The sequence below is a fragment of the Lissotriton helveticus genome, chromosome 6 (genome assembly GCF_964261635.1).
Source record: "Lissotriton helveticus chromosome 6, aLisHel1.1, whole genome shotgun sequence".
In the NCBI taxonomy this organism is placed as follows: Eukaryota; Metazoa; Chordata; class Amphibia; order Caudata; family Salamandridae; genus Lissotriton; species Lissotriton helveticus.
The window spans coordinates 631,479,070-631,493,038 of record NC_136067.1 but is presented as its reverse complement, the minus strand read 5'-3'; the positions used below and the strand labels follow the sequence as shown (position 1 = coordinate 631,493,038).

Genomic DNA, 13,969 nt, shown 5'->3' with positions numbered 1-13,969 from the left:
TTTAAAGAACCAGACACCAATATGACCTTCTCATAAATGTGAAAAGCGTTTTAAAAAAAACAAAAAACGATTTTCTGGTCATAATTTGAAAACACAACACAGGTCCTATGTAGAAGCACACCCTATCAGTACTTAAATTAGCCAAGCACACATGGGGGCGTATTTACAAGGACCTTGCACCACGGGGAAATAACTTAAATTAAAATGGGGAAAATAACATCAAAGAGACTCAAAGGCCTTTTAAATATGCCCCAAGCAGCCTATGAAACTCTAGCAGTACATATCAAGAAACTTAAATGACTTCAATAAACGTTTTTAAACACATCAAGTAAAGCAGTTATTCAACTACATTCAAGGGGAAGTGACTTAAAATGCCCTAACACACATGAAAGCGTATTTTGAAGGCCCTTGCACCATTTTCCATCACTTTTAACATGGCTATGTAACTCAAAGAAACAAAATCTAAATTTGCCAAGCACACATGGGGGCGTATTTACAAGGACCTTGCACCACGGGGAAATGACTTAAATTAAAATGGGGAAAATAACATCAAAGGGACTCAAAGGCCTTGTAAATATGCCCCAAGCAGCCTATGAAACTTTAGCAGTACATATCAAGAAACTTAAATGACTTCAATAAACGTTTTTAAACACATCAAGTAAAGCAGTTATTCAACTACATTCAAGGGGAAGTGACTTAAAATGCCCTAACACACATGAAAGCGTATTTTGAAGGCCCTTGCACCATTTTTCCATCACTTTTAACATGGCTATGTAACTCAAAGAAACAAAATCTAAATTTGCCAAGCACACATGGGGGCGTATTTAAAAGGACCTTGCACCACGGGGAAATGATTTAAATTAAAATGGGAAAAGTAACATCAAAGGGACTCAAAGGCCTTGTAAATATTCCCCAAGCAACCTATGAAACAAAGCAACATTTTAAATACACAACTTTCTTCATAATTTTCTCCCTAAAGCATACTATTCTCTATCTAAATTAAATGAATCTTTTCTCACCTTAGCAAATACTTTTTGAGTTTCAAAACAGTCTCAGACACACACCAATTTGTCTTCAGCAGAGCAAAATGTATGCACTCCAGAGGCTGCAACCAACAATGGCACAGAAATGCTGTAATTCATCACACATTTCTCTCATGTCACCCAATCAAAACTCTTCCCTCACTTTTTTCAAATCACCACCCTTCCCCCTTCTGCCCTTTCTGCCTTTTTTCCATAGCAACCACCTCCTGAAAGACCTCTCATGTTTGCAAGTTCACACAACAATGTTTCAATTGAACTCTGAACTCTCAGTACACCTGCGTATCCAGTGCAATCTTTCATAAAATGATTTTTTCTTGACCATTCAAATTACATCTTTCAAAGAACTCATCCATGCACCCTAACTTTCTGTTTTCAGCAATCAAAATCCACCAATCACTGCTACTGATTAATTACCACAGAAACTCCACAGTTTTTTTCATTACATACTCCTACTGTTCCAACTGCCATTTCATTCCCACACTTCATCTGACTGCAGCAGAACCTCCTCTCACCATGTTTTCGGTCTGGATTATTGGACATAGTTACATCCACTGGGCTCAAAGGTATGCTGATAACAGAAATTTACACAACCTCAATTTACAAAATGTGGAAATCAACTGGATTGGCCACAGAGGATTAGGATGTCACCAATTGATACCATTGGTGAAATCTTTTCTGCATTTGCCAAAACCTGACCTGTTAATTGTGCACTGTGGAGGAAATGACTTGGGCACTTTGACTGGGGTAGGTCTGGAAATGCTTTTAAAAGACACCTTTGACCAATTGATGGCACTTTTTCCTCAAACTGCCTTGGTATATTCAAATATATGCCAAAGACAGAAATGGAGGTGGTCCAACCAATTTTGTCCACAAATTGAGAAATCGAGGAAGCATGTAAATAAGTCTGTTTCAGCTTACATGAGAGACCATGGAATGGGCTCCATCTACAACAATAACTTGCGTTACTACATGCAAGATATCTACAGAGCAGATGGAGTTCACTTCTCAGATGAAGGGAACAGAATTTTCATCCTGAATTTAAGACTGTGCATTGGTACCTACTTGTAGGTACCTAAATCAGCCACAGGACCCAAAAGCTCTTTTCAGAGCTACCCTACATCTGATCACTCACAATTATTATTTTACTCTAACTTTTTTCACTAATTTTCACCAAAGTACGCTCCCCGGAGCGCTACCCGGTACGTGCACCGGACGCTAACCGTGCGAAAATTTGAAAAAAAATGTGTTTTTTTTGCACATATGGGCCTCCTCAGCCACCCTCAGAAAACCTAGGGGGTCAGGATACGTCTACCGTGCCCCCTTCTACCCATTCTCAACATTATTTGCCCTCCATCTTGTATCTCAATTCTACCGAAACACAAAATGGAGGACTCCCGTAATGCTGCCGGTTCGCGTACCGGGACGCGCACCGGGAAGCGCTCGCTCAAAAAAGGTGGGAAAGTAATATACAGAAAAACCACTGGAGACACTTTCACCAAATATAGATTAGCTCATACTACATACCAATCCCTACCATTTTCACAAATTTGGTTGGAATTCCATTTAGCCATTTAGCCTGTAGACCTCTCTAAATACCCTGAGGTAAATTACTTCACAAAACACATCTGAATTGTTGGAATTGACAACCAATTAAAATGTTACTTTCATTTTCTACTTTTTTCACCTGACATTTGATTGGTTATGTACCTGAATATATATAAAGAAAGAGAGAGAAACACAGCCATTCTGACTACTACTTCCTGAAGTACATTGCAAGAGCATTTTCACTGACAACTTAAACTTGTTTTTAAAAGGTAAGATGTTATTTTGTAAATTTGAAAGGAGAACTATGTCATGCACTTTAAATTAATTTGGGAAAACATTTTTAGATAGTTATATACTGTCCCTCTGTAAGAGTTAGACATTGAGAAAGGCTTGTTTATTATAATTATGGATTGATTTAGGTTTCTGTGGTATAATTATGAATTTACTTAGGCTTGTTCACAGGCACTTTTTAATAGTACTACTTCACGCCTGAAACCATACAGTGCCCATAGATTACTTCTCTGTTATAAACTCACAAGTACCTGTCTGAACTTAAACCCAACAGTGCCCTATCTCTACTGATATATTTATTTTTTATGCAAATTACAGCAAGAAAATGGAAGGAGAGCAGAATATTTCCTTCAAAATTGTTCTGGAGAACAACACAGAAAAAGATATTGAGGACAATGATGAGTCAGATTTCATGGATGAATCACGGGACCATGAATTAGTTCAATGTGTAGATGCAGTAGATTCGCTGATTGAAAATGAGGACATTTCCGACAATGTGTTAAATGTTCTGTTAAATTTGGAAAAAGAATCACAAAAATAAATTTATATTTAATAAAAAAATGCAAAAAAAAAAAAAAAATGAACAATCAATAAACATACAATATTTAAAAAGTCTATCATTCTTTTTTCCTTATAGTACGCTCCCAGACCGCTTCCCAGAGCGCGTACCGGGCGCTCCCCACGCAAAAAAAACGAAAACCTTTTTTTTTTCCCCCGCGGGGCCCTTTTAAAGCCTCCACATCAAACCTAGGGGGTCACGGAGGATCTGCTATGCCCCCTTATGGTCATTTCCCCCTTTGTTTTGGCCTCCTCTTGTCTCTCGATCCTACCGAGAGACAAGATGGCGGCCGCTCCGGACTGTTTAGAATGTTGACAGACAACGGAGAGCCAATCATCATCGCTTCGCGAAGTTCCGTTACGCGTCAGGTACGCGAACCGGGGCGCTGCCCGGAGCGCGCTTACAGATATATATTTTTTTTGAACGTTAATTTCTCAAAATCCACTGGAGCACATATATTGAGACCTAGCAAAGGCACATCGGGCTACCAGTCCCTACAATTTTGCCAAGTTTCGTGGAAATCCATTCAGCCGTTCGAGCTAAAAGTGAGGCCAACCGCCCTATGGAAAATTGCATGGGAAAACGTGTTTTGGGACCCCCCTTTTTTCTCGGCCCCCCCTTGACGAAACCCCCCCAAATTTCCAGGGGCTGCTCAAAAACAAAATGTTCCATTTTCCTGAAAATTTCAGCCAATTCCGTCCTCAAACGCCAAAGTTATTAGACATAGAATTTTCAAAAATCCCATAGAGAAAAAATCCTAACTATATTTACCTACCGGCGACCGCCAGTAGGTAATATATATATATATATATATATATATATATATATATATACACACACATACACATATATATATATATATATATATATATATTATTAACAAAACATATACAATATTTTTAAGGGTTACATTTACTATTACCACTCCAGTGAGTGCAACAGTAGGGAAAGCGTTGGATAGCATACAGGTAAAAATTACTATTCCCACTCCAGAGAGTGCAATAGTAGGGAAAACGTTAGATAGCGTAGGGGTTTAAATTACTATTCCCACTCCAGTGAGTGCAACAGTAGGGAAAGCGTTGGATAGCGTAGTGGTAAAAATTACTATTCCCACTCCAGAGAGTGGGACAGTAGGGAAAGCATTGGATAGTGGGAGGGTAAAAATTACTATTCCCACTCCAGTGAGTGCAACAGTAGGGAAAGCGTTGGATAGCGTAGGGGTAAAAATTACTATTCCCACTCCAGAGAGTGCAACAGTAGGGAAAGCGTTGGATAGCGTAGGGGTAAAAATTACTATTTGCACTCCAGTGAGTGCAATAGTAGGGAAAGCGTTGGATAGCGTAGGGGTTTAAATTACTATTCCCACTCCAATGAGTGCAACAGTAGGGAAAGCGTTGGATAGCGTAGGGGTAAAAATTACTATTCCCACTCCAGTGAGTGCAACAGTAGGGAAAGCGTTGGATAGCATAGAGGTAAAAATTACTATTCCCACTCCAGAGAGTGCAACAGTAGCGAAAGCGTTGGATAGCGTAGAGATAAAAATTACTTTTCCCACTCCAGTGAGTGCAATAGTAGAGAAAACGTTAGATAGCGTAGGGGTTTAAATTACTATTCCCACTCCAGTGAGTGCAACAGTAGGGAAAGCGTTGGATAGCGTAGGGGTAAAAATTACTATTCCCACTCCAGAGAGTGCAAAAGTAGGGAATGCGTTGGATAGTGGGAGGGTAAAAATTACTATTCCCACTCCAGTAAGAGCAACAGTAGGGAAAGTAAATACTTCATATATAAATAAAAATACCATAAATAATAATACCAATTACAAATTAATTTAAATAATTAACATTTTTATATATTTTATTAATTAATCTATTACAAATAAAAATTACTTTTTTTAAATAATTACCTACTAATACTAATTATTTACCAATTAACAATAAATTAATTAACAATTTAAAAAAAAAAAAAATTAGATCAAAATATAAAAATTCAAAAAAATGTCATTACTTACAATTAAATTACTTCCCACCCTATTCCCCTATAAACCCACAAACCACTACATAAATTAATTAAATTAACATAATTATCAATTAATCAATTTAAAATTAATTAACAATTATATTTTAATTAATTACCAATTAATAATTAACAATTACATCAAAATAAATACCAATATATACATTAACATATTTAACTATTTATAATTAGATTACTTCCCACCCTATTCCCCTCTAAACCCACAACCCGCTACAAAAAATAAATGACTACAATTAACATATTTATCAAACAATCAATTAAAATAAATTACCAATTATATTTTAATTAATTACAATTAATAATCAATTATCAATTAATTCAAAATAAATACCAATAAATAAATTAACATATTTAATTAATTATAATTAAATTACTTTCCACCCTATTCCCCTATAAACCCACAGCCCGCTACAGAAAATAAATTACAAAAAATAACATATTTATCAATTAATTAAAATACATTACTAATTATATTTTAATTAATTACCAATTAATTAACAATTAATTCAAAATATATACCAATAAATAAATTAACATTTAATTAATTATAATTAAATTACTTCCCACCCTATTCCCCTATAAACCCACAACCCGCAACTGATTTATATTACGCAAAAATAAAATACCATAAAATTAAATAATTAAAATAAATTATAAAAGAAATATACACTTTTCACACATATAGTAACATAAAAAACACTTTAAAAAATGTATATTAACTTACTTACCTCTAATTCAAAATTTTTGTTGTCTATATTCTGTCCAGTCGATATTGTGTCCATTCTATATTTTGGAATCGATATTAATGCTATTCTAGTCGGTATTTTTTTAGTCTACATTCTGTCCAGTTGATATTGTGTCCATTCTATATTTTTGATTCGATATTAATGTAATTCGTAATAAAAAAACTCGATATTTTGACTGTACACCGTAATATAGAATTGAATGTTTTGGTTTGCCTTTATCTTTTTTATGTATGTTTTGTGTAGATGTCCCAATATGCTTTTCACCAGTCATGTTGTTGGTAGGCGGCAGATGGATTTGAGGTGTGCTGTTTTTCCAATGCTTTTCATCATTCCTTTTAAAACTGTTCTTTTGATTCCAACCATTTTAGCTGTAGCTTATTGGCAGCCGACCATCTCTTTGTTTCATCTGGAATGGCATTTATATTTAAATTTTCTATTTCATCTCCCGGAAGTATAAATCTATTTCCTATGCATTTTGTGGCCTTATACATTATTTCCTGCTCAGTGTTGTAGGAAAGCCTGTTTATTATTTAAAGCTAGGTAATAGTTGGGCTTGAGTTTTAAAATGTGAAAGGTCCTGGTAACCCTATCATGAGACAAAAAGTTATCTCCCATTTATCTAAGCTTAAGGTTAATATTGCACTGAGTCAAGACTCCAATTTGCCAGTTAATCAGACAATTAAACCTCAGAGAAATTGCAGAAAGCAAATAGGGTTACTATTTAATGCTATACAGCTTAAAATATTGAGGTTTTGTCAGAGGAGAATGATTCTGAAGGCATATGGGCTGTATTTGACCTTAAAAAAGATGGTATGTCTATTTTTGTCTTAAGTATGTAAGTTCCAATGATTTCTGCGTTTTTGTTGTAGAATGATAATAATATGATTTTTGCATAACTACCCAAAGTAAAATGTATTAGTCGGGGAGAATGTAATAAAGACTAATGATAAAATGGTCCCATTTCTGGATAAGAACCCTAAATTTAGGTATTTTACAAATAAGAAGCAAAAATCATTTTTAGGAGTTTTTTCACAAATGGCATTATCTAATACTCAGATGGTAAGTAATCAAGATGTTTGTGTATGTTTTTTTTTCTCCCACCAGCATGGTTCCAACTCTAGAATTGGTTATATTTTTGCAAACTAAAATCTAACTGATTCCCTATTACATTCTAAAATTGTAAATATTCTAATATTAAATCATACTAAAATTATATCTGATTTTCCTTTTTTCATAAAAAAAAGGAAATGAATAGACAGAGGTTCAAAAGTGTTATGTTGAATCGTATGCAATTTATATCTGAATTTGTTGAAGTCTTTGTTAAAGAACTTTATTAAACCAAAGGCCTTATTATGAGTTTGGTGGTCTGTGGACCGCAGTACCCGCGAGCTCAGTGATCTGACTGCCATATTACAAGTTGTGCGGGTTGACTTTGTAAAGACAACGGCTTAATCGATGACACCACAAGCCAAATCCAAAAAGCAATGGCCAATGAGGCAGTAGGAAGCACAGACCACCAGTGAAACCGCTGGCCAAATTGCGAGTTGCTTTAATGCCGGCGTGACCATGGCTGTCCAACCCTCACTTCTGAGACGGCAAAAAGGGAGGGATATAACGCGGAAACTCATCTGTTCTTACCTCCTCTTGTCTCCTACCGTCATGAAGCCCATCAAACACATACTGCCGCTGCTCTACCTGCTCGACTAAGTACAAAAAGTGCACTGTCGCAAACAAAATTGTGGGTAAGTCATATAACTACCAGTTTCCATAGACTCCTCTGCAAAACGTTGCCCCATCATGGATCATGCAAGGGAGTTGGGTTTCTCAAGTAATTTGCACATGTACAGGGACCTTGTCTGGGATTGTTTCCAAACAATAATCAAAAAAACATCTGTAGGAAGCTCTCCTAGGCCAAAACACTGGTACTGCACAGACACACTATACACAAATGGACATGTGCTTGCAAATTATATTCAGTGATACTGATGTGTACATTATTTTGTGTTCCACAACAGCATTTCCTTATCAAAATCACACCCATTAAGGTCTGTCAAACACTTCTTTTGCCCTTTATCACTTGCATGCCATGCTACTACTGATCTTCACTTGCCATGCAGCTTACCATTTCTCAAGTGTTGGTAAAGTGAGACTGAAGTGACTATAACTACCACAAGATTCTCTCACTCCAACTCTAACCAAGATGCTACAGTGAATGTGACACACTCACATGGCACACATCCCAGGTCCTGTTTTGATGTCATAGAAATATCTGTTTGGATGCGTCATTAAACTGAAACACACCTTCTCTGCTACAACTCTGTATTGGACTCACAAATCACCCACATTAAAATGGCAATGTCAGTCAGTGGGATTACATAGATTCAGAGTGAGAACCATTCTAAGGACACAATGGAAACTATCTGCAGGACCGCTATGCCTCTATCAGGGGAACCCTGAAAGGCTAGGGCCCTGGGGCATAGTGCATATTGGTCATGCCTGACACACTCCATGTGAACTGGACTAGGGAACTGAAGAATATCAGGGGCAACGCATAGGATAACCAAGTGCCATGCATGTGTAGACAATGGGTAAGTGAAACTTGTGAAAGCAAACAAGATATGGAACGCATCTAGATGAAGTAGCTGTAGAGTACACACTACAAAATGGACCCATGTCCATGCAGAACAACACAAAGGTGTGGATACACAAATATCTAACTTCAACACACCTAACACGTATCTAACGTACATCATAGGGAGAAGTGCAAGCTAAATGACGTTGCCAGTGGCCAGGACAAGCTGAAATACTTACCATATAACACAATCAATGTCTTTCCCATTTGGATGTCATCTCACATAGACATCCATCCAATATTTCCCCTTGTCCTGTTTAATTCCAGCATTAGCTCCAACATCACAACATACTAACCAATTCAACTGGATCAGCAATCAGGGATGAAACAAATTCAACTGTAGTAACACATCACTAACTTTCAAGAACATCAAATATTCAAAAACTTAATGGCAGGACCATTGTCTTCAAAGCTATAAAAAGATTTTAATGAACTTATGTCACAACAAGAGTATAAACAAAGGCCAAGGGCAGTCCATGTTATCACTCAATGGCAAAGCACAAGGCTTGCCCTTACTAACACTGCCAGTGAACTTCCTCACCAGCACCTTGAAAATGCTACTTGTAAAGGGGGGCAGAGGTTGACGGAGGGGTGGGTTTGTTCTTGAAAGGGGGCTTATTGGGTTTGGGGGGTTTTGGGTCAGGTTTAGCTTTAGTAGTTTTCTTTTGTGTGTTTTCTTTTGTGGGCTGGGTTCAGGGGGTGGGGATGCTGTTTTTCAGAGGTGGAGTGGGAAGTGGAAGTGATGGGTTTGGGTCTGGGAGACATTTTAGGAAGTTTGGGAGGGGAATCAGGTTTCAAATGGATACTTCCCCACAGGGAAAACAGGTAGGGTTTTCAGGATGGAGTTTAGGTTGCAAGGAAGAGGGAGTGGAAGTCTGAACTAGGTCTGCTGTCTGTACTGTGTGTTTCGCTTGTGTCTTTTGCGTGGGTGATTGTGAGCGTTTATGGGTTTTTGGTGGGAGTGATGTGGATGGGCTGGGTGTAATGGAGGGCTCCGTGACTGTTACTGTGGTGTCAGTGGAAGTGGTTGTGTCTGTGGAGGGGTCAGTGTGTGTTGCTGTGCTGTCTACTGGTATGGGTGTGTCTGTGAGGGGTTCTGCACATGTTGCTATGGAGCCTGGGGGCATGGTGGGGGTGGTGAGGGATGCATGTGCCGGTATGTTTTCATTGTTAGGATGTTTCGCGTTTGTGTGTGGTGCTTGTGTCTGATTAAGTTTGTGCATGCTTAGGTGAGTGTGTGCTTGCGTTAGGAATGGGAATATGGAGTTTAAATGGAGAAGGGGCAGGAGGAGGGGTAGAAGGTTGAGATGGGTACAGGGCTGCCATGAGGGAGAAGGCCAGAGGCCTGAAAGATCTCTGTAGGGCAGACATGGCAGTGTGAATGTCTTCCAGCTAGGCAACCATTTGGGTCAGCTTGTTGCCTTGCTCCTGGATGGCATTCAAGACTGCTGTCTGACCTACAAAGATGCTCCACAGGAGGTCAATAAACTCCTCACTCAGGGTAGGGGGTCTAACAAGGCCAGAGATTCTTGGAGCAAAGGAGACAGCTCTCCTCTTAGTGGAATGGCAACAGCCAACTTGTTGGGGGAAAACAGGGAGGGTGGCGTTGGAACTGAGGGTGGCGGATAAGGATGATGTTAGAACTAATCTTGTCGGGTCCACCACCACTCAGATGATGATGAGCTTGTGCTAATGTTCTCCAGGGCACTCCTTGCACCTTCCTGGTCTCTGGGTCACTCTGTGTCTGATGTCTCACATCCAGAATCACCATAAACAGCTGTGTCCCCACTGACGTTGGCCCCTTCTCCTCCGATTGCCCTGGATGTGTCTGAACTGACATGTAACATGGGTTTATTACAAATGTGTTTCCACACCTGACTATCACAAATCCACTGAAAACATTGAAGAAGTCCACATATCATACCATCTTCAGGCTTCACCCCATAGGCTTCAAATTTAGCATGAGCACATGCATGCATGCTATATGACCTGCAAACAGTTGGGCCACTCATAACCCCAGACAGACCCAAATGCAATGATGGGATTCTCTACACTCCATCCTTATGTTCATACTAGAATAGTTGATCACCATTGTAAAGAGATGCAGCCAAATAGGATGGATTTAAGTGTGAGATTTACACCATGCTCACACAACGCATAGAATATTACAAATCTAACTACTACTCATACAGTCATGATATCATGAAGGTCAGATTGAACAACAATGTACCATCAATTATTGTTGAGGCAGACATCATTTCACATGCAAATACTCATTACACACTGATGACACTTCGCACTCCGAATTACATCATATGTCCACTACCTGAATAGTCAAATGACAACTGTACACATGTAGTCTAAATATGTATCATATTTCGCAGATAAAATTCCCTGAAAAAATTGAGGTCCAAACATTAATGAGAAACTCTGAATTCACACAGCGCAAGACTCCATATAGCCATATGAACATCCCCAATCCTACTTGGTGTAGGTGATGATGCGAGTCATATATTGTATATCCGAAAGCCAATAAACCATTGATGGTTTTGGGTGTCCTTGAACATCTATAACATGAAGATGTGGGATCACTAGAGTCCCAGTTGGCAGGCACATCGTATCACTCTGTGGTATTGCATACTCAGATTGCCTTCTAAGGATCACTGTAGACACTCACATATGATACCCACAGCTCTAGATCTCTCTACCTCATGCATGTTACCAGTCAGTTGATGGGTGTATTAAAACACTATTGCAGATGAACCATTAACTAGCAAATGCACACTGCCCAACTTGTAGGCACTAATGCTGATGGCAACAGTAATGTTTGCAATCTCATTTCACTGTATTACCAGTACTTACCAATGAGAACTGTTGTACAGTCACTGCATGTACTATGAACTCTATGTCATGTCACATGTAGTAGGGTCACCACTACATGAGAGATAGTAGTGAGGGTAATTCACTCCTCACAAAAGAAAGGATAGTTGCCTGTGTGGTACAATTGCCAACCAGGTTTACTGAGAACGTGAGATGATTGCTCACTTCACTCAGCCAGGTGTCTGCTCAAAAGGAGAGAATTGGATGTGGAAGAATTCTGCTGTTTTCCAGTTCAGAAAGACAAATGGCACAGCACAGCAGCATGCACCTACTACCACACTCATCTTGTGTGTGGTAGATGGCCCACTACCAATATGGTTGGCGAAATGTAACACTGTCTGTAACACTCACAGTTGACAATATGACATGTATGACTCTGCCCAGGACTCACCTACTTTTCGCTGCAATTGGGCTCTCAATTGCCCATCAAGGTCCAGGTAGGTCATCGCCAGTATGAGGGCCATCAGTGGGGTCAGGGTCCGGCGCGCACCAATTTCACTTCGGGAGGACTTCCCCAGCTGGACCTCCATGATCTTCCGGGTCTAGCACTGCACCTCTTTCTGATGGGGGTACTACGCTTGTTACAGATCCCAGGATCCGCACCTTCTGGACGATGGCTCTCCAAATGGCCTTCTTCTTCTGATGGGCGTTGACCTGTATAGATGCAACAGATGTGGAATCGGATTTTAAGTGGAAGTTTAAGGATATCTGTATGGTTGGTACACATTGTTTTACAACTAGCACAAACATTCACCGAACGTCAACACAATACATGTGTCAATATCACATGCTAAGAACAACTAAAGTATGGATAAATACATTTGTGGTCATGTGATGACTAACCTTAACGCTGGGCATGACCTGCACTGTCTGAGGCAGCCCAATAACATCATGTAGGCCAAGGCTTTCCTACATGGAATGTGATGTGAGGTACCATGACACATAGCACACAATTAGGACCTTCTGAAGAATACACTACCTGTGCATTTTACTGCCAGGCCCATAGCATACATGCTTATGGTCCATAAAGGCAAGTGCTATAGTATACACAACATCCTAAGACTAAGGTCATATGGTAAGGGCTGGTATGTGTGCCACTGACAGCTTCCTCTCTCAAGTAACACACTATCTACGATATTCATGTCTCAGATGTGCAACAGGCCTGTACAATGAAGGCAACACTATTAGAAAAGTATCAACAGACCTGTGTGAGTAAGGGATCAGTCATAAGTGACAGACACACTGTAGGAAAACCCCTTTGGACTGCCCACAAACCCCCCATATCTACCTTATATTCCATAGTTGTCTTCCTACTTTCTGCGTCTGACCTATGAAAATGAAGGAGAGACTAGAATTAGAGAGGGGGTTTCGACACTAAGAAAGGACTGCCCGTGTTGTCAACTGTGGGGAGGAGACAAGACTCAGGAGAAACAATCTGAAGGAGGAACAGAGGGAGGAAAGGACTCACCGCCGGAAAGACGAGGTTGGTGCCGGAAGCAAAAGAGTGTGGAGCAGAATGTGAGAGATTGGAAAACAGAATGCTTGAGCACCACTCCATCAGGGTACAGTAGAACGCCAACCCCGACGGGACACCAGATGAGTGGAGGAAGGAGGTATGGTCCCCCATGGAGGAAGCCACAAGCTGCCGTGACTCAGGAGAGTTGCGGCAGATGAGGGTCATGTGATTTCAGAAGAGGGAAAGACAGTGATAAGGGAGGTCAGGTCAGGATACGTGAGGGTTCGCGCAGCTGGGTGGGAATATTAACTATTATTATTTTTCTCCCTTTCACTGCCCTGGCTCTTATTACTTCCTGTGTATAATTTCCCCTTTCCCCATTTGGAAAGAAAGAGCTGCACTTGTGTGGGGGTCTGTACCTTTTATTTATTGAACCGCAACGGCAGTCCTGACGCTTTTTGGTCGAAGTGACCTTTTTAGAGGTGAGGACTTGGCAATCCTTTACACTGATCTGACCACAGGACAATTGCATTCATGTAGAGTTTTTGCCTCCTAGTTGACACCTCAATGGATCTTTGAGTTGCATGCTGGAACTTGTGGTCCGCCAAACAGTGTCCTTTATATCCCTCCAGTGGGCGCTGCCATTTTATTGCTGTTACAATTTTTTTATTTCTATGTTTCCACTTTTAGATTGCAGATCACCATAGCTCCATAAGCAGTCCTGCTTGGACCCATACCATAGAAAATCTTTGGCGGCAGCCCATTACCCTTTATTGCTTCCCA

General features: G+C 39.7%; 1 protein-coding gene across 5 annotated transcripts in view; it reads right to left on the bottom strand.

Moving 5' to 3' along the window:
* The window catches only part of MEI4 (meiotic double-stranded break formation protein 4), a 675,270-nt gene that overhangs the window by 380,594 nt on the left and 280,707 nt on the right, over nt 1–13,969 (bottom strand). For 2 of the 5 annotated variants that reach the window (XR_013596137.1, XR_013596136.1), the window contains exon 5: nt 12,122–12,384. The exons of 2 other annotated variants lie outside the window; for them this stretch is intronic. The gene's annotated coding sequence lies outside the window, so the exon portion shown is untranslated. The remainder of the gene's footprint in view (nt 1–12,121; nt 12,385–13,969) is intronic. One more of the 5 variants, XR_013596138.1, reaches the window with a different exon arrangement.